Source organism: Trichosurus vulpecula, chromosome 8 (genome assembly GCF_011100635.1).
Source record: "Trichosurus vulpecula isolate mTriVul1 chromosome 8, mTriVul1.pri, whole genome shotgun sequence".
NCBI lineage: Eukaryota > Metazoa > Chordata > Mammalia > Diprotodontia > Phalangeridae > Trichosurus > Trichosurus vulpecula.
In genome coordinates, this window is record NC_050580.1 from 102,542,817 (window position 1) to 102,565,214 (window position 22,398).

General features: G+C 39.6%; 1 protein-coding gene across 4 annotated transcripts in view; it reads left to right on the forward strand.

The window, feature by feature from the left end:
- Nucleotides 1–841: 841 nt before the first annotated feature.
- GPAM (glycerol-3-phosphate acyltransferase, mitochondrial) overlaps nucleotides 842–22,398 on the forward strand; it is a 72,101-nt gene continuing 50,544 nt past the window's right edge. For 2 of the 4 annotated variants that reach the window (XM_036735492.1, XM_036735496.1), the window contains exon 1: nucleotides 842–1,108. The gene's annotated coding sequence lies outside the window, so the exon portion shown is untranslated. The other 2 variants (XM_036735493.1, XM_036735495.1) reach the window with 2 other exon arrangements.

Genomic DNA, 22,398 nt, shown 5'->3' on the forward strand with positions numbered 1-22,398 from the left:
CTTTGCAAATGGAAAAACCCAGGTATAAATGTAAAATATTGCTCTTAGGCAAGCTTTAATCCCCTGACATCTAACGATCAACCTTAAGTGAAGATTCAATATCTCTGAAATTACAATGCAAGTCAGTGGGGAAAAGGGGACTCATTTTACACTCAACTTTTCAGTGGTATGGTAAGGGAATGATATGAAGTTATAGGTGCTCTATGACAGCATGTGCTACCTGTATACAAATATGTCAGCACACCACATACTCTGTGCCTTCTTGCGTTTTAAATTCAGTGTTCTTTCAATTTAATTGGATTTCAACAAATATTTACTGAGTGTCTTTTATGTGTGAGTCTAATCTCCCCATGGACCAAGGTAGTAGAGAAGGGACTTTGCTCCGGTATTGGGGAAACTATGTATCCCCTGGTATTCCCTGTGCTTATGCTGTGATGACCTGAACACTATCTATCATCCCATTAAAGTGATGCTTCCTTAGCAGCACAAACTCTCTTTCTTCTGATGAATTTGATTTTGATAGGCAAGTGTCTGTTGTCCCACGTGACAACATAAGGCACGAGGCTTTGACTTGGAACTCCATCCAGTCTGGAGGGGGATGGGTTGGGGAGGGACTCGTGTTTGCCCCAGAAATCTTCCAACCAGGCCAGGACAAGCAAAGGTAAAGAAGACACCACCTGCTGCATCATTAAATTATAACCAGCCCTGATATTCATTCCAGAAGCTTTGGACTTGTTTGTTCTTCCTGGTGGAAGGACACTTGCGATTGGCTCATCCAGTGAGAATTATCACGTCTTATCTCTGGCTGGTTATTATTTGATTAAAAGAGTCTTCCTCCTCCTGCTAAGTTTCAAAACAGAGCTCTGGTTGGGGCATTTGTGTTTGGTGAGCTCGCTGTCATCAAAGAGGCTTTTGCTGAGGTTACTGGAGAATTTTATAAGTTCCGGATCCATCAGCCTGGCTCCACAAATAAGCATCCAGAAGGGCAAGGACCCTGCTTTTAAGCTTTCCCTCGCTAGCAGTGGTCTCTCTAGAGCAGTGGACTGGCTCATTTCGAATTAACCTGTTGCCAACAAACTTCAAACACCCTCAACATCCGAGTAGCCAGGTAACTTTTCTATACTGTCCTATTTCTTGAGTTGTCTCGTGATGGGGAGGATGAAGGAAACTCTGGTTAGGCTCAAAGGGGTGGAGTCGGCACTTTCAGATACTAAGGCCTGAATGTCATAAAAAATAGAAGATAAACACAGAGATGCTAAATTTAGAAGAGCTTAGAAACACTTCAGAGCCATCCAGATCCTTCTTTGGGTTCTGAAAATAACAACGGCAAAGTCAGTGTGCCTCCTTGTCTGTTGTTTACCCTGGGAAAGACAACTAACCAGATAAGCTATGGCCAATTAATTAAGCTCTGAAAACCCTTTGTGTTACCATTCTCTTGGCCAGCAAACTTTCCCATAACTAGGGGTTCTTAATATGGTCTATGAATTTGATTTTTAAAGAAAAGATTTGGAGGATCGTGTTCTAATATAATTGACTTCCTTCATAATCCTATGCATTCTATTTTTTGCATTTAGAAACTATATTCTGAGGAGTCCTTAGGCCTCAGCAGTCTGATAGAAGGGTCCATGTCACAAATAAGGTTGAGAGCCCTTGCTTTAAGCTTATTGCTTTTGTGTATATGCCTTCTTGGTGTATATGCTTTCTTTTCATTGCTGCATCTCTGAAGGGGGAAAAAAGATATTAGTCCCTAAAGTTATATTTAATTCTTTACACTTCACCTATTTACAAATGTGTGTGGGGTGCAAATGTAACTGTTTGCCCTTTGCACTTACTAAAACACAACCTTAAGATGCTCTGGGAAAAGTCCCCAGTTCTGAATTTCCTTTCTAAGGTCTGCTTTCCTATTTTGCTTGAGGATTGTATTTTATTTGAGATGTGTTTCCTTTCATTTGAACCATATTCTAAACTTAATAGACTTTCAGTGGATGAGGAAATTGGCCAGAAATGTATGTTAAAGGCCATTCTGTATGATGAAAGCTGGAGTCCTTGTGGTGACCTGATAACTGTAACTATGCAAAGGGATATTGAGGTGAAGAGATGAAGGGAGAGATTTCACATTTTTAAAGGATGCTTGGGGGGAATACATATTGCAAATATAAAGAGAAAGAAGTAGGACTTTTATTGGCATCATGTGAAGTGATGTTTTCAATAAATTCCTTATGCTCTGTGAGTTATGAAGCAATCATTCAAACGACTTTTCTTTTACTTGCTTTTTCTGACTGTCTTAAGTATTGTTTTTCCTTAATGTTTTTTCCTGAATTCCTAGTTACTGTTTTCTGAGCTCTAACTAGGTTAAGGGACCTGGGCTATTGACCCAGGGCACTGAAATGGAGGGCAAAAGGACTTTATGAATTGCAAGTCTTGTATTCACCATGCATATGCTGTTATGACTTGAGCACTTCCTATCTCCCCACTAAATCGGTGTTTACTTAGCAGGATGAGCTTTCCCAATGGTTTTTGAGTGTGACAGGCAAGGGCCTGTTGTCTCATGTGATAGTATGAGGCATTAGGCTTCAGAGAATAGGGAGATTTCAGTTCTCTGGTGGGTTGGTCTTGGCATAAGGAATAGGTCATAGCTAGGTCTGCTGGAAAGAGGCTGTTCCTCAAGACCAAATACAGCCCTGGAGAAAGGGGTAGCACAGACTAAGACAAGTGGTGGGTATCTAATAATATGGGGTCTTTACAGGGACTCACTTTGAAGGGACTCAGTTCTCCAGGGGGCAGTATACATCTATGGACCTCATTTCCCCGGAAGAGAGGTGACTTTCAGGGGCATCACAACATATTCCCCCCCACCCCCGTCATACGGGGAATTCAGGCTGCTAAATTGGGATGCTTCTCTTCTCCCCATTAAGTTCAGAGAGAAGGTTAGCACAGTTATAAGTCAGGCCTGGAACAGTTCTTCAGACTATATCCTCTCCTTCCTCCACTGCATTGGCTCCAGGCCCCAGAATTCCTGTCTGGCAGACATATATCTTCTGAGCCATTTTGGTGCAGGGAATGTTTTTAGGTAAAAGGCTTATTCTTTCTGACGTGAAATGGGGCAGTGCAATTAGCAAACCTCCCTTGCTAATGGAACGCCTGAGATTATTAAGACTAGCAGGTCCTGTTTTAAATAATATTTGTTGTTGTTATTAATCAGATGTTTCAGTATCAAAAATGACACATACCTGCCATCTTAATAACTTCTGGAAGCATAACCTTGAATGCTGTTACATAGGGATTATTCTTGTATAGAACTTTAGAGCTGAATATAACTATAAGTGGTTGTTTGGTATGATCTCCCATCAAGCACAGGAGTATGCTCTCCAGCATCCTTGGGAGGTTGTTTTGTTCAGCCTCTGCTTGAATAGTGAAGCTCTTGTCTAGATCTGTTTTAGAATTTCCGCCCTTTGGTTTTTAGTCCTGCCCCCAGTTACCAACCACAAACTCTCTCTAATAATCAATCAACAAGCTTTTATTAAACCCCACTACATACAAGTGACAGTGCTAGGTTGTGGAAATACAAAGACAAAACCAAAACTGTCCCTGCCCTTAGGGGGCTACGTTCTATCGAGGAGATAGCTTGTACATACATAAATATGTATGAAATACTTGTGGGGGAGGTCCTTAATAGATGGAGGGGGATGGGTGAAGGGATGGGGAGGCTTCATGTAAAAAGTGATGCTTGAGTATTTTTGAATGAAAGAAGGGGCAGAGAAGAAATGGGAGTCCATTCTAGGAATGGGGTGCCTGTTGACCTTTACTGCTAATTATGGTGCCAATGGAGTTGGATTCTTCTCTTCACATCTAGAGGAAAGAGGGGCAAATAGTATTGTTCTCTCCCTCCCCTCCCAATTTGGATTCTTGTGGGATTGGATTGTTTTGGGCTTTGTTTGTTTGTTTGGATCCATGTTTTCATGGGTATAGATAACTCCTAGTGTGAGTTATCTATATGGGTATAGATAACTCCACCACTGGGCCACTTGTTTATAATTCATCATCTTAGAAAGTTGCCTGGGACCCTGGACAACTAAGGGACTTGCCCATGATCACATGGACATTATATTCCAATAGGTTTTCCTAATCCCAAGACTTGTATATACATATGTTAAATTGTACCAGAGTCTAGCTACTGGTTCTAATCGCTCAACAAGCATTCATTAAGCACTTAATATATGTTAGACCCTGGCCATAGAAATAGAAAAGTAGGATGTACTCCTTCAGAGTAGTTGAAGGAGCTTACAAAATAAATACAGTGCACAGTGATTAGGGTGAGGGGTGCTAATAACTGGGAGAATCAGAAAGGGCCTCTGGAACGAGTTGGCATTGACTTGAATAAAGTTAGGGTTCCAAGAAGTAGAGGTGAGTAGGGAGAGTATTCCAGGCATGGGGGATAGCTTATGCAGATGGAGAAGAAAGTTCGAATGTAGTGCAAGGACCAGCTAGGAGGCCATCTTGGTTGAAGATTAGCAAGAATGAAGGGGAGCCATGTGTAATCTACCAGGAAAGACAGGTGGGAGTCAGAATTTGAAGGCCTTTACAAGTCTAGTAGAGGAGTTTGGATGTGATCCTAAAGGCAATGGGAGCTGAAGCTTCTTGAACAGGGAAATAAACATTCATTTTAGGTGCCCTTTAGTCGTATTTTGGTGGTTATGTGGCAGGTTCAGTTGTTGTTTGTCCTTCATTCTTGAAGAGGACCATGACATCAGGGAAGTGATGCCAAGAGATTTGAGTGAATTGGATTTAAGTGAGGGAGGGCCGTGCGAAGTCACCAACTTCACTTTCTCCACCAGAGCCCACTAGGTCCAGTGGCCAGATATAGATCAGGATGACTGGAGATGGCCCAGCAGCATGCAGTGGGGGACCTGAGGTTTTCAAGCTGGGGTCTTTAACAGGTCTCAGTTTGACTGAGGCAACACCCATTCAGTGCCTAAGGCTAGGTAAGAAATGAGGCAGAGAATGGCCTCTTTACTTAGTAAAAACAAAGGCGGGGGGATGGGAAGACCCTCAGGGTTTCTGGTCAAAACAGAAACAATTGCTATTTACATTCACTGTGAGCCAATCAGGGCCTGAAGACCAAGTGAGGCTTGGCTTGGGCGCTATTGTGGGCCAGTCAGTGAGAGGCAGAGTGATTTGAGTTTAAGGAATGGTCCTTAAGAAAAAAAGGTTTCAGCAATTGAAATTTATTAAATCCTAAAGTACTATATCATAATCATCATTGCTATTATCCACAAAAATGTCAGTTTCCATTTCTTTTGTTTCAGGGATATTATCAAATAATTTAATCCTCAAATTTAGATTTGAGAAATGAAAAAATGAGAGTGTCTTTCACAGTAAGGAGGGGGAAAAATTTTACGACTCTTCTGGTGATTACTAAGACCAAATACTGCAAATTAAATACTCCATAAAATCCAGAAAAATGGACGTTTTGTACATGTGGCTTTTGATGTTAAAAAATAAAAGAAGTAGTTCGGGTAGTGTTAGGAATATGAATGCTCTTTTTGATGACTCACATTGTTTAGTTTGCTGACTTCTGCTCTATCAAAATGGATCTTCAACTGTTTTTTCCCTCCTTATCCTTTTCACCTAGTGTAGTCATTTATCTGATCTCAGGTGTGACCTCAAGGCTTCCCATGACCTGCGATTAGCTCTTATCTTGGCAGGAAGTATATAAGAAGCCCCTGACTGAGCCAGTTTTGGACCCAGTATCTAGTGTACCTCACAGGGTTTTGATCGCCTTACTGGATTTTCTGCTTGTTTCAGATTCCTGCCTTATTGCCTGCCTTGATGTTTATATGATCGCTGCTTGTACGACCCCTTCAGCCCTCATCTTGTCTGCCTGAATTCCTAAAACAAGCACTGCGACCTCTGGTGACCATGAGCCCCTACCATCACTTGGGTTTCTAATTCCGACGCTGCACTAGGAGCTTCTCCTGTCTTGCCAATGCACAGAGTCCTGGCACAACACTATCACCCTCTAACACGACTCTCTTCAATCACTGCTCAGGTTATTCAGAGACAGGATCTGAGAAGATTTGAGCTAGAAGGGCCCCTTAGAGATTGTTAAGTCTGACCCCTTTGTTTTATAGACAAGGAAAGTAAGGCCCCCAAAGTTATGATGTCATGCCCAAAGCTACAAAGAGTTTGAGGCACAGCCTGGGTTATATAACTCATATTCACAATCCCAGATTAGTGCTCTTTCTTCCCTACCCAATGGTCTCAGTTAGAGATGGGAAATTGTGCACAGTACAAGACTGACTCCAGATACACACTGCAAAATTATCAATTTAATTTTTTAACCCTTCCTACTTCTATCAAGGTCTTTCCTTCACTCTAATTCCTTTTCTCTCCATTCCCTTTTCCTGTTCCAGTTGGTCCCCAGTGTCTTCACATAGCCCAAGGCTCCAAAAGAAAGTTCACAGGAAAGCGTTAATGTCTGAAAATGATGGAATGTAGTATTCTCTCCTCCAAAGGATTTGTGCTTTTAAAAAATGATGTTCATTTAAACCAACAGATTGAATCTCTCACATTAAAATGTTAAGAATTGTGGCAGATGATGGGAGAGATAATTTCAGGCAGTGGGAGGGCACTAAAGAGGTTATGAGGCTGTCTGTCTGTTTAGAAAGTAGACTTGCTCCTGGACACCAAGAGAAGTTGGTGTTTGCCTTAAAACAGCAACATACAATCATCAACACTGCCTAAAGATTGTTTGAGGTAGGCGCATAGGCATATTCTGTTCCCCAGAGGCAGAACCAAAGTAATCCCTTCCTTGGTACCCTACCCTTATTCACCTTTCCCTGAGTGAGTCACTTATTCCATTACCACCTAGACTTACTTTCCCTGCTACATTTAATTTTCCTTTTGTGAAAAACTATTTAGCCTCTTTTCTAGACAAAATTAGAAGTTACTAAGCTTCATGAGATGGGCCCATATCCTGAAAAATTGAAACTTGTAAGCCACAGTGAAATGACTGGCACAGGACTTATCTGCAACATTATAAAGGAGGAAAAACTGGTCTTTGATTTCTTCCTCCCTCTCCTATCTGGGCCATTCCTCCCTTCCTGATGCCCATCTGATCTCAATTCTCCTAAAGTGCCATTCTTGCTCTTAGCTGGCTTTCAGCTAATTCCCAGGGCTATACTAGCTTATAGTTGTTATTATTAATCATCACCACATGTTTATATAGTACTTTAAAGTTTACAAACTATTTTCCTCATAATAACCCTGTGAGGTAGGTACTATAAATATTATCCCCATTTTACAGATAATGAAACTGAGACTCAGGAAAGTTGTGACTTGCCTATAGTCACTCAACTAGTAAGTGACAGAACATGCTCTGAACCTAGACTTTCTGTCTCTAATATTCTTTTGCCTCTATATACCACACCATCTTTCTAGTCGCAAACCGACAACAGCTGAAGGTGTGATCACTTCCAGAGGTATTTAATGTACTTTCTTTTTTTTTATGTACTTTCAACTCTTAGAAACCAAACTGGTTTTTAGACTCAAGGGGATGAAGATAATGAATGGGAAAGGGTAGCAGGGAGGAGTGGTTAGTTTAAAACAAAACGAAACGAAACAATAGCAAACACCACCACCATCACCACCACCTTGATTTGTAGCCAGGGAACCTGTGTTCCTATCAAGTCTCAATTGTGTCAATTATTAGATGAGTCATCTCAAATTCTCTGGGTCTATTTTCCTATTTGTAAAATAAAGAGTTTAGATTATATAATTTTAAAAATTCCTTCCAGCTGTAACATTTTAAAATTTAAATGAAATGTGGGAAGTAGGTGGTAAGTAGGCTGGATATTTGGGGACGGGTAAACCTGGTCCTTCCCAGCAGCCTCGGGTTGAATGTTTAGAAAAATCTTCCTTTGGTAATTCAGAAATAATGAAATTTGACTTTGTGAAATAAGTAGAAAGAACACTAGTTCTAGAATCAGAGGGCTTGAATTCAAACCTTAATCTCTGATGCATGCATGCTATACCTGTGACCTTACATAAGTCCCTTAACTGCATTGCATTTCAGTTTCATCATTTGTAAAATGAGAGGGTTGGACAAGCTTGCCTCTGTGATCCCTCTAAGTATATGATATGAAATGTGCTAGGATATGAGAAATGAGCTGGAGAAGTAAATGGCAAACTACTCCAGTATCTTTGCCAAGAAAATCCCAAATGGGGTCACGAAGAGTCAGACATGACTGAAATGACTCAACAACAAAATGAGAAATAATAGGCCGAAGAAATCTTTCTCAAGTTCTAAGTAGAAAGTTGAATCCCAAGGTGAATTTTTCCAAGGGGGGGTCATAATGGAAAAGTGAAATCTTGTTTAAAATAGAAATCTCAACCACATCTTATCTATCCCTCATGAATTGTTTTACTCACGAGGAAGTGTAGAACCCAGTCGGCTAGCCTCAAGTCAGCCTCGGAAGCAAGCAGCTCTCTTGGTTTTCACACTGAGTCTCTTCTAATTAAAATCCTCCATCATTGCTCTGATGCTGCTGGAGCAGCACCCCCCACCCCCACCCCAAGTCAGCAAGCAGACATATTTTTTCCCTCTCTGCCAGGCATAGTTGCTTCCAGAGCTTTGCATTTGCCATGAACTAGCCCTTTTGTGGAGCTGAAGTATACTGGTTATTCAAATGCTGTTTCCAAATAATTTAATCCTCAGTCCTGCTTAAAGATAAAGATGGCCCAAAATAAGATGGATTTGAAAGAAAACAGCAGTCATTTTCTCAGGGCTGTTTGTGGAGCAGGGGTCTCTCCGATGAAAAGAATTCCTAGCTCAGCTGGTATGTGCTAAGGAACTTTAATTAACCTGGCGTGGGTGTGAGGAGTTGAAGGGCATGTCTATAAAGTTTTGATGGATTTTTGGAATGAATACCAAGAGGAAAGGCACACAAGGATGGTAAAGAAAAGCCTGTGGATGTTAGTGCTTCGAAGAAAGAGATCTGTATGAAGCAGACAGAGTTACAAAGTACAAGGAGCTACACCTTAGAGATCACAATCCATTCCTATCATTAACTTATTTTTTACAGATGAGGAAGCTGAGTCTGAGAGGAGGGTCATTGAAGTGATTCGCCTAAAGGGTCACACAGTTAATAAGTGTATATGGGGACTTTCTTCTTTTCAATGGCTTCTTCGGGGTATAAGCCCAGTAATGGAGTCTCTGGCTCAAGGGGCATGGATATTTTAGTCACATTATTTGCATAGGCCACTCTTTTATAATCTGCTCAGTCATTAGTTCTTCTGACCGTAGACAATAAGAAAACTCTTCATAATCTCAAAGTGCTCACCCTGTAGCCTTGAGGCACACATGGACAGAAACAGGTCCCTAAAATCCCCATCTGGTTAACCAGAACCGGAAATGGAAACTGAGATAGTACTCATATGAGATGGTTTGTTGTTGAGTCATTTTTCAGTCATGTTCAACATTTTGTGACCCCATTTTTTTTTTGGCAAAGATACTGGAGTGGTTTGCCATCTCCTTCTCCAGCTCATTTTACAGATGAGGAACTCAGGCAAGCAGGGTTAAGTGACTTGCCCACAGACACATAGCTGGTGATGGAATCCTAATAAAGCTGCTCCCAGCCCTGATATTCTAACTTCCTTATAGGCCCCACTGAACACCAGGCCCACTGCAACTACCTAGCCACTCACCCTGCCCCTCTCAATATCTTAACTTCTTCATATATGCCTCACTGCTCACTAGAACAACAGGTGTGTCTATGACCTCATATTTCTCACAAAACAGCAGGCGTATCCATGCACTCAATCACAACCACATCCATCTAGTCTCAGACAGGACTACAATACCCAGCCAATCAGAAATCAGCACCACCAGGATGCCCAAGCAGGATGCAGACCCCAAAACAATAGAAAGGACTTAACCTAAGTAGGCACCGGAGCAGTAATAGTAAAAAACTGACCTAGAGTGAACTTATGATGTTGAGGGCCTTATTATAATATCATTATGATACATACCCCTCCCCCAATGGGTTTTTCTACATGTATTGTGGGTAATCACATGTGCAGTTTCACTGTGGCTGGGACTCCTCCCCTATTACCTAATCCCTTAACAAACCCCTCTTGCCTTTTTAATATTCATAATTTCTGTTATGCAATTACATCTTTACCCTATAAAAGCGCATCTTGCTTTTTCTGAAGTGGATGGTTCCTATCGGAACTTAGGGAGATTCATGAGAGGCGTCAATCTCAATAAATGCCTATGCTTGGATTAGAGGTGGTCTGACTGAATTCTTTGAGATGGTTCCACCACAACACATCATGAAACCACAACAGTTTTTGGTGTCCCAGGGTGGGCAAAGTCTAAACCGAAAAAGCTAGTAAGTGACTAGGGCTGGATTTGAACTCAAGAAGAGGAGTTTTCCTGACTCCATGTCTGGCACTCTATCCTCTATGCCACCTAACTGCCCCACTTGAGATGGTACCTATAATCAATTCAGCCTTGCTATACCAGGATCATAGGTCTGGTGTTGGAAAGGACTTTCACTTCTTTTGTCTCTAGCATGTCATAGTAGTGTCAAAGGATCATGGGTTTAGAGCTGGAAATAACCTTAGAAACTGCCTAGTTCATAAAATTTAGCTTGTTTTACTTTAGCTTACTTACTCAGTTTACCTGAGTTGCTCAAGATCACACAGGTCCCAAGTTGTAGAGGTAGTGTTTGAATAGGAACCCTCTGGTTCCAAATCCATTGTTTTTTTCTGTGTAGCAATCTTCCTCAGCAAGACCATCTTTCCCTGCTGATTCCCTTCCATTGGCTGTGGTTTTCCTACATTTATCCATTCATTTAATTCACTAACTAAATGACAAGTCATCTGGTGATCTTAGGAAGAGAGTCATAGTTAACTCATCTTTTACCCATGCTTCTTTGAATTTCTTTACTTTGACATTTAGAGGATAGCAGAGGATAGTAGATCCCCCCACATACCCCAAACCAAGATTCAGTGAATCAATCTTTATCAAGAGGCTTACTGCCAGTACTTGTAAAGGCCTCTTCTTTCAAACTTGTTGAGTTGTCTGGGATTACTCATGATCACATCTGTGTGAAGTTCTGGAGAAACAATAAAAAAGTCCCTGTTCACTTACATTTTATTGGAATTATTATTCTGTCTTACCTTAGAGATTGTCTAGTTCAACCACATTTTTCAGATGGGGAGCATCCATGGTCTAGCTAGCAGAAAGATCATCAGACTTAGAATCTGAAAACCTGGGTTCAAATCCTGCCTCTCTACCTTACTAGCAATTTTATGTATCATCTGACCTTTTTGCTGTTTTAGTTTACTCCTCTTTAAAGTGATAAAGGGTTGGGGGGCAGCTAGGTGGCAAGGTAGATAGACTACCAGTCTTGGAGTCAGAAAGACCTCAGTTCAAATCTGGCCTCAGATACTTACTAGCCGTGTGACCCTGGACAAGTCACTTAATCCTGACTGCCTTGAAAAAAATAAAATAAAGTGATAGAGTGGGACTAGATGATTTTTAGGGTCCCTTCCAGTTCCAGTATTCTATTGTTTGAAATTATACAATAAGCTATAGACTTCTTAATTTAGGTCAGAATCTCCTCTAAAAGGTCATAAGACCAAGGCTAATTGAAGTCCAAAACTGAGAACAACCAGCCTGCCTTCCATCAGCTCAGAGCTTTGTGATCCATTTGAGTGGGTTAGGGTCTGCTTCCTCCTCACTATGCAATCTACATACCTTCCTAGAAAAACCCTCCTCCATTATTGAGAGAAGTCGTCCTGCTAGGGCTGGACTGTTCAAAACCAGGAAGTGTCACAGCCCCTCCAAAAGGGCTTCCTTTGCATTCATGAATTCTATGATGAATTCATGAAAATCTAGAAGAGCGTCATCTACCTCAGAAAGCAGAAATAATTGAAATAAAAGCTATCCACACCTGTACCGTTGTTAGTTTCATTGCTTTTTATAGTCCATCATATAATTTTTATAGATAAAGGTCAATCTTGGGTTAGCTCAGGCCACCAATTCCATTTATAACTAGTCCATAGCATGTGATGAAAGATTCAGCCATTTAAATCACCGTTAACTTTTAAAATGGTACTTCCCCCACATCAGAATTGGTTCTGTGCAGGAACCCTAGATGTTCCTGGGGTAATATAGCAGACTTAGAGATGAGAACTGACAGAAATGAGTAAATTTGTCAAATGTATTCAAGTCATTTATTCACATTCATTCATAAAACATCTACTACGTGCAAAGCATTATGCTAGACACATTAACAGACTAAATGAGACAATTCCTGAAATCAAGTAAATTAGCAATCAGATCCTGCATTTTGCCCTTTCAGAAGTAAAGATTCATGGCATCTCAGAATTGGAAGGGACCTTAACTCATACCTGAACAAGAAGTCTCCATCCTCCACATCCAGTGTCCCCCAACAAATGGTCTCTCAGCATTTTCTTACAGATCTCCAAGTATTGGAGAACTCACTACTACAAGGGCAGTTAGGTGGTACAGTGGATAGAGCGCCAGGCCTGGAGTCAGGAAGATCTGAGTTCAGAGCTAGCCTCAGGACCTAGCTGTATTCCCTGCAACAAGTCACTTAGCTTCTGTTTGCCTCAGTTTCCTCCTCAGTAAAATAAAGATTATAAGAGTGCCTATCTCCCAGGGTTGTTGAGAGGAAAAAAAATGAGATAATATCTGTAAAACACTTAGCATAGCTACTGGGATATTGTTGGGATTATATGAATGTTAGCTATTATTTTGATTACTTCCTAAGGTGGCTCATTCCTCTTTTGTACATGGTTTAAAGTACATTAGACCTCTAGGGTCAGTGAAGTAAAGAGCTATACATGGAAGGTCATACCTCAAGTAAATAGACAGACAGATAGATGGATAGAAATATTAAATTATTATATATAAAGTAGTCATGGAAGTTTCACTTACATAAAAGTTTCTGTTGTAGTGGTATTTGTGTAATAGACTTCAATCTGGAATGGATATTACTGTATACCCATGTAAAGATTTGATAAATAGACTGTCAGCTCCTTGAGGGCAGCAACCATGTCCCCTATAGGGCCTTATGCATAGAAGATGCTCTATAAATGTTTGTAGATGATGCTGCTGATGACATTATATATATATATATACTTTGGAGAGAACAATTTCCTGGCATGTAAATATGTTCCTATAATAACACCTATTAATTTTTAATCTTTTCAATTTCTCATTGAATTATTCAAAGGGAATGAATTATTTTTTTAAATGATGGAACAGTTTTGCAGACTCAACAGTTTTGTTCTGACTCATTAGTAGAATCCGCAGTATTCTATAAGATGGTAGCCAGGAAAAGCTTCCAGGTTGCTGTTACCTCTCTATAAGCATCTAGTTCTCTTTTTGTTTTTGTCATGATTCTTTTCCCTATTCTTGGAATTTAGTAGGGACTTAAAAGAACACAGACAGGCGAGTAGTCCAAACAGAGGAGAGAGAGCATGAGAAACAGCCAGAGAAAATGCTTGGAGCTAAGAGATGGAGAATCTTGTTTGTGGAATATATTACATTATCAGAATCAGAGCTGGAAGGAAACTTAGAGTCCTACCCCATCATTTTATAAATGAAGAAGAAACTGAGACCTAGAGACTTTTAAAAAAATGAAATATTATTTTCTCCCTATTACATGTTAAAACAATTTTAAAAACTTTTTTAAAAAAGTTTTCAGTTTCAAATTCTGTCTCCATCTTTTCCTTCCCTCACCTCTCCCTAAGATGGTAAGCAATCCAATATAGTTTATACATATGCAATCGTATAAAACATTTCCATATTGATCATTTTGTACATGAAAACTCAAAAAAAGAAAAAGAATGGAGAGAGAAAGTGAAAAATAGCATGCTTCAGCCTGCATTCTGATAATATTAGTTCTTTCTCTGGAGGCAGATAGCATGCTTCATCATGAGTCTTTTGGGATTCTCTGAGATCATTGTGTTGCTGAGAATAGCTAAGTCACTTGCAGTTCTTCATCATACATTATTGCTGTTACTGTATACAATGTTCTCTTTGTTCTGCTCACTTCACTTTGCATCAGGTCATGTAAATCTTTCTAGGTTTTTCTGAAATCATCCTGCTTGTCATTTCTTATAGCACAATATTATTCCATCACAATAATATATCACAGCTTGTTTAGCCATTCCCCAAATTATGGGCATCCCCTTGATTTCCAATTCTTACCTACCACAAAAAGATCTGCTATAAATATTTTTTGTGCAAATTGGTCCTCCCCCACCCCCTTTTTATCTCTTTAGAATATAGACCTAGCAGTGAGACCTGGAAATGTTAAGGTATTCACTCAGATAGGTGTTCACCTAAGAATTGAGCAGAAGAGGACCCAGGCGCTCTGACTCCAAATCCAATTTTCTTCCCACTGTCCCATGCTGCCCAGGGGATATACTTGTATATATTTCCTCTCCTAAATTCCCTGGAGGCAGAGACTATATCATATTAATCTTTGTGTCCTTCCAAAAGGTCAAATACAGTATTTTTCAATGAATGGTTCTGAACCTTTGGGAATGGCTACTATAAAAAGTTAGTCAATCTAAAAGGTGTTTCAAAACTTCCCCCTCTACTCCCACGTTGGTTACTCTTAGAGAAATCATGTGTAATATTTTTGCCTTACATTATAGCTGGAACAGGATTTGGTAAGGCTTCTTATTCCAGGTTCTTTGGTGGAGTTCCATTATTTGACATGATCTTAGAATTACAGAATGTTAGAACTTAAAAGGCCCTTAGAACTCGAGACCCAGAGAAGTGGTAACTTATTCAGTTTATTATTAGCAGTTATGTGATTAGAATTCAGACCTCCTCACTCTCAGCTTGGTTCTTTTCCCCTCTTCCCCATTCCCTATAACTTATTTCCTATCTTTTAAAAGCATTTTTCTTTTTAGAAAAACCATTTACATTAGAGAATAAGAAAAATACATATAAGAGGGGAAAGAATCATGAGGACCATAACAACCCATAGAAATCAACTTATTCTACCACTTATCATACAGATGAGGAAACTGAGACCTAGAGAGAGAGGCTAAATGATTTGCCCAAAGGTCACAAAACTTGTATGTCAGAACCAGAAACTAAACCTAGTTCTGATGACAAACTCAATGCTCTTTCCACTAAAAGCCATGAGGCAGAGACAACTTTTCTCTGAGAGAACATTTGCCAGTAATAGCGAAAGACATTTGAATATTCTTGACTAATACTTCTGGGTTTTTCTGTGCTGTTAGAGAAAGGAGAATTTCTAATTCTCATTCTTACTAATTGGAGCAGAAAGAGTATATTAACTGTTTGATCTCCTCATAGTTGCTGTGACTCATACAGCTATGTTCAGACACCATGGCAGGCCCCCAAATGCTCCAGACCTGTGCCAAGCAGATTGCTTCTGTCCAGCAGAGCATGATAGAAACCCCATCTTTGTTTCTGATCCTCTGCCTGCCCATTACTTCCCATGAGCCCAATCCCCACATCACCCTAGAGACAGGGGAGTGGATATTTTTCTTTAATGCTGAAATTCCATCTCCTAAACCATTTGAATCACTGAACTGCTGAGTGCAAGTTTAGATTAATCCACTTACCCTAAGAGGTTGCATAAGGTTTTCTGTACCAGATTAGACCAGTGATTTAAGTCTTACTTTTTAGACTGCAGCCAGTAATTCAGACTCTCATCTCATATCCTTAATTAGAAAAAAAGGGTGAAGTCTTTCAGCTAGAAGTTTGATACGGGTTAGGGGGTAATTTAATACATCCCTTCCTCTGATGTTGGCTCTTTCAGGCTCACTTAAATAGTAAAATCTTGAAACAAAATCCTTTTTACTGTTGGTTATATCATAGGCATGTGGAAAGGTAGAATGATATAGCTGAAAAGGGTTTTAGAGGACATCTATTCCCCATCACATTATAGGTAAGAAAACTGAGGCCTAGGGAGTAGATGTGACTTGGTCAGGGTCAAATAGTTCATGTGAGAATTAGGCCTAGAATCAAGCTCTTCTGATTCTTCTTCCTAGGGGTTCCCTACCCCCTGCACTTCTAGATGTTTGCCCAAGGGGTGAATCTGTCCTGAGACCCTCTAATCCAGGGGAATTTTAATTTGTGTCATGGACCCTTCTGGCAGTTCAGTGAAGGGTATAGACCAACAGAATATGTTTTTCCCATCCCCTTTGGAATCTCTTGGGCATCTATGGACTCAAGGTTAAGATTCCAACTGTAGCATAAAGTTAATATTAGGGGAAATGCAATCTCTTACTTTAATTAAACTCTCCTACTGTGTCTAAGGGATCATTTTAAGCAAAGGCCAAGAATACAAATAAGCAGTTATTCACAGTTCCCAGCAAAACCCATGTTTCCCTTTCATTTCTCCTTTCTTTTCAAACCCGCCCAGGTCTGCAATGAACAATTTATAATGATTCTTTGAACTGTCTCCCTGACGCAGGACAAGTGCTTTGCATGTAACTTGTGCCTGGGAAAGGACTGTTGTACTGAATTAAAAGTGAAGTGTACAGATTGGTTCTTACAGATCAATTTAGGACTTTGCTCTTTTTTTTTGAAAGCAGAGACAAGCTAAGGTTTGGACCCATGTTGACCCATTCATTCAGATAAGTATTTAATTGATGAAGGCTTCTGTTGTGTCAATCAGTAACCATTTGTTAAGTACCTACTATGTGCTAGCTACAATGCTAAGCACCAGGGATGCAAATACGAACAAAAGACAGTACCTAAGGAGCTTTGGGGGAAAATAGGAGGGCTTTGAAGGTGAAGCAGGCAGAGGCTGGGTCTAGTTAGGAAGATCAGTGTAGTTCCAAATAATTCAGTCAGGTGAGAAACACGATGTTCTTCCGCCCACCCTCCTTTCTGCTGCACCCCATAACTGAGTGCCTACTTATAAGTAGGCAACTCAGCAGGCGTCAGAGGATCCCCATTCCTGGTATTCTAGCAGTGAGGATGGTTTTACACTGATTCCATCAAACTTTTTCATCAATCCTAGTTGTTGTGCAAGGGGAAAATTAGTGGTTTGATTGGATCTGTGGCCAGGGAGGACAGCTCAACAGCTCGGCAAACTGTTTGATTCAGGGATTGAGTCAGTGATCTTGACCTCATTAAATTATCCGCGCTACATGGATTTCCAACCTTTCTCCTTGAGGTTTGGTATCAGCTACTGTTGGAAATTGGAGATGAGTAGGTGGCTTAGGAATTCTTTGCCAAAGGGGTAGCTCTTGTGTTATGTCCCATTCACCAGTCTGCTGGGATTTGATGCCAATGCATCACCTCTGCTTTTCTTCATGCAGACCCCTGAATCATCTGAAAGATATGTGAACAAGTACAATATCTCTTTGAAATATTACCTTATCTGCCGTCTCCAATAGGAACTAACACTGTGCTAGCACTTAGTGGAAAATCAGCTTTTGTAATCTTATAACAGCCCAGGAGAGTTAATAAGTTTCCAGCAACCTAAGCCCACCAGATAATGGTTTTGTCCCTAGTTTCCCTCAGAATTCACAACTCAATTCTCTTCATTAGCACTGCTTTTATGCTTTGGGGCTATTGAACAGGTGCGAAGAGTCCAGTGATAGAGGTTTGCCCAACCGGGTTTTAAAAGTGGAATTCCATGAGATCAGTTGCTCTATCTGGTTCCAGAGCAAGTTGAAAGTATTATCTTTAATTTAAAGACATTTTCTACTTTACTTTTTGGATGGTAGGGGTGGGGATAGGTAAAAGGTGGTCTCCTGGCTAATCACTTTAGAATTCTTCCATTCAATTAAAATAGACCCAAGATATGGTCTGCATTATCCAGGAAGCTTTTCCTGCCTCTTCAGCCCAGATTTGTTGCTCTTTTTTTTCAAATTACCAAAGTACTTCATCTTTGTAGTACTCATTTGGTGGTTTTTATGATTTGCTATTTTTTTTAAAAAAAGGTTTTATTAGTGCCTTGTATTTTTACATGTCATTTCTCAATGAAGTCCTTTCCATTGAATTCCTTTTTTTTCCAACAAAGAAAAACAGTTAAAAAAATCCTTCGAATGGAAACCTCTTCTGACAGTATACCAACATTCTGTCCCCATCATCTCCCCACCTTTCTACTGAAGAGGAAAGTGTTTTTTTATTACCGAGAAAATGGGGATCCTGCTTTGGGGCCAGTTTCTTACTCACTAGAACAGTACTTAGCAACAATATTAAACACCTTAAAAATGCTAATTGTATATAGAATGAAGTGGAAAGGATGCACAAACTTCAGATAAACTATGGTCCTTGCCCTCACGGATCATGAGATCTAGAAGGGGATGCAATACAAACACAGCAAACTAAAATATACCATGTTGAATGAGTGCATTTGAGAGTTGCAAAATAGAATGCTATGTGATGTCTTGGGGGAAGGTCATTACCAACTGGGAGGAACTAAGATGGTATTTGAGTTGGGTTTTAAAGGATGGCCATGAATTCATCAGCTAAAAATGATGTAGGAGTGCATCTTATACTAAAAAAAAAATAGTTTGAGCTAAAGCAAAGAGAGGGATGAGAAGACAGTATAGATTCTGGGAGACAGAGATAATTCTAGTTTGCATGGACCATACTAAATGGGGAGGGGAGTCATATGAAATAAAACTGAAAAGGAAGCATGGTCCCAGCTTATGGAGAGTCTTGAATGCTAGCAGAGGAGTCTGAACTTTACTGAGCAAACAATAGTGAGCCAAAAAAGGTTTGTTGAGTAGTGAAGTATCTGAGAAAAAAACCCACTAAAACTAATACTGTACTCTGAGATTTAGTCTCTTATGTCAGAAATAATTTTTTAAATTTAAATTGAGTCTATTTATATCCAAGCCATTTCTGGCTTGGAGAAAGAGACCTCCGGAATGGCATAGAACCCCATGCTTTCTGATGTGGCAAGGAGATTTAAGCTAACATTTATAGAAATCTCAAATGAGGTAAAGATATCTTAAAATATAATCTAGGCTAACATTCCCAAATTAGTAACCATGTCACTATCCCATTTCTTCAGGATCACTCCCCTCAAGTAATCTAAGGGGATTCTTCCAAATTGAATAGGAAGCTAGGAGTGCTTCCAGTAGAGTTAAAGGTGGTACTTCCCAGGGTATGGACTCTAGTTTAATTCCTTCAGGAGAATAAAACAAGGAAACAAACAGGAGAAACAAACAAAGAAAGGTCTCTTTTTTGTCCTCAATCTATCAATCTCCCTTTCAAGGAAACTGGAAAGGACTTTAGAGAAAATATTATATCTTAATATTTCTAGAGAAATGAAAGATAAGATTTTTAAAATATGCTTCTATAGGAGTTACATGACTAAATTTATGTACAAAATAGATTGTCCTGAAAGCTATATAAAGGATGGTTTGGAGTCTGAAAAGAGTAGAGGTCATGATTCTTGCAACAATCCATGTGAGTGGCAAAGAGCACCTCTGATCAGGGTGGTGGGAAGAGAAGAGATGGGAGAATGGAGGAGATACTGGGAAGGTAGATTAGATAATACATAGTAGTCATAAGGAGTACACTGAGCACTTAAAATTCTTGTTGAATTTACAAGAGATTCACAGTCTTAGGCTGCCTCCACTTGATATCAAAACAATGACCTAAAGAAGAGAATGAAAACAATTCTATTTGGTTTTCTTGCCTGATAGTCCACATTCAATGTGATTGCTGTGTGTTTTCTTCCCACTAAAATGAACTATTGTTTTGGTGTTCTGTAGACATAACATGATACCAGTGCAGTCCGATATAGATTCTACATAAACCTTCACATTAAATTCATTTAAACAATAGTCAAGTTGCAAAGAAGATTTATGACCAATGGAATGAATCGAGAGAGAAGAAACAAAACCAAAAAAAAGAGGAAAAAAAAAGAGAGAGCAAATAGTTTGCCTCAATCTGCACTCAGACTCCACAGTTCTTTCTCTGGATGTAGTTAGCTTTTCCCATCATGAGTCCTTTGGAGGTGTCTTTGAGCCTTGTATTGCTGAGGAGAGGTAAATCTATCAAAGTTAGTCGTCACAGAATCAATATGTCTGTGCTTGTGTATAATTTTCTCCTGTTTCTGCTTCTCTCACTCAGCATCAGATCATATAGGTCTTTCCAGGTTATCATGAAGTCCATATCTTCCCCATTTCTTATAGCACAATAGTATTCCACTAGATGCATATACCACAACTTGTTCAGCCATTCCCCAATTGATGGGCATCCCCTTGATTTCCAATTCTTTGCCACCACAAAAAGAGCAGCTATAAATATTTTTGTACATACAGGTCCCTTTCCCACTTGTGTGATCTCTTTGGGATATAGCCCTAGGAGTGGTATTGCTGGGACAAAGGGTATGCACATTTTTATAGTCCTTTGGGCATAGCTCCAAACTGCTCTCCAAAATGGCTGGATCTGTTCACAACTCCACCAATAATGTATTAATGTTCCAATTTTCCCACATCCTCACCAGCATTTATCATTTTCCTGTTTCGTCATGTCAGCCAATCTGACAGGAGAGACATGGTACCTAAGAGTTGTTTTGATTTGCATTTCTCTAATCAATAGTGATTTAGAGCATTTTTTCATATGCCCATAGTTATCTTTAATTTCTTCCTCTGAAAACTTCCTGTTCATATCCTTTGACCATTTCTCAATTGGGGAATGACTTTTATTCCTATAAATTTGGCTCAGTTCCCTGTATATTTTAGATATGAGGCCTTTATCAGAGACATTGGTTGTAAAGATATTCTCCCAATTTTCTGCTTCTCTCCTAATCTTTGTTGCATTCGCTTTGTTTATACAAAAAACTTTTCAGTTTAGCATAATCAAAATTATCCATTTTGCATTTTGTAATGCTCTCTATCTCTTGTTAGGTCATGAATTCTTCCCTTTCCCATAGATCTGATAGGTAAACTATTCCCTGCTCTCCCAAATTGCTTATAGTATCAGCCTTAATTCCTAAATTATGTACCCATTTTGACTTTATTTTGGTATACGGTGTAAGATATGGGTCTATGCCCAGTTTCTGCCATACTATTTTCCACTTTTCCCAGCAGTTTTTATGAAATAGTGAATTTTTAACCCAGAAGCTGGATTCTTTCAGTTTATCAAAGAGTAGATTGCTATAGTTGGTGGCTTCTGCGTCTTGTGTACCTAACCTGTTCCACTGATCTACCACTCTGTTTCTTAGCCAGTACCAGGTAGTTTTGAGGACTGCTGCTTTGTAGTACAGTTTGATATCTGTTATGGCTAGGCCTTCCCTAGCATTTCTTTTCATTAATTCCCTTGATATTATGGACTTTTTGTTCTTCCAGATGAATTTTGTTTTTATTTTATCCAGCTCTGTAAAATAATTTTTTGGAACCAGTGCTATCATTTTGAAGATATACAAGTTTAGGTATGAATCACACATGGTAGAATTAATAAAAACTGGAACCTTTCCAATGGAGCTGAGTTTCCAACACTCATTTCCTGTGTGATCCACGAGCACAAACCCTATCTAGTCTTCAAAACATAAAAGAAGCAAGGCCAAAGAAAAGCATTTAATTGTTTTTTGAAAATCCACCCCCCCACAAATGGGCCTTTTTCCCTTCCTGACCATGATATTATTAAAAGTACAATATCCAAACTTGATCACCTTCTAACATATGTTTAAAATTTTCTTGGTCCCATAAACAAGATAAAATATGTATTGAGATGGTATCTGAGGGAGGGAGTTTGCATGTCTTTAACTGGCAGAGCAACTATAGAGTGCGATTAGCCACATGTGAGATGGTAATTGTCTTCCTGGGGCTTGAATTAATAAAGGAACACTTAGGTTGAAAAGCACCAGCCAGTCCAATCTGACAACATTTATCAAGTATTTAGGCACTAAGCTACATTTGGGGAGATATTTATTCAGTTATTTTAGACCTTTGTGAGCCCATTTAGAGTTTTCTTGGCAAAGATACTGGAGTGATTTGCCATTTCCTTCTCCAGCTCATTTTACAGATGAGGAAGCTGAGGTAAACAGGGTTGAGTGACTTACCCATGGTTACACAGCTAGTGTCTGAGTCCAATTTGAACTCAGATCTTCTTGACTTCAGGCCTGGTGCTTTATCCACTGCACTACCGAGCTGCCCTGGAGAAATATTAAAGCCCACTAAGGCTATCACTTCAAACTAAATGAGCCTCTCTTAAAGAAGAGCTTCTCTTTGTAATCTTATTATCTAGTCACATCCAGTCTAAAGACTAAGATTTTAAATGCCCCTCAATTTTTTCTATTGACCCTAAAAATATTTCAAATAACTAGATATTTTACCGTGAAATCCTAGGTGTTGACTTAAGTCCAGCATGTCAGTAGCTTCAGCTTCTCTAAATAATAA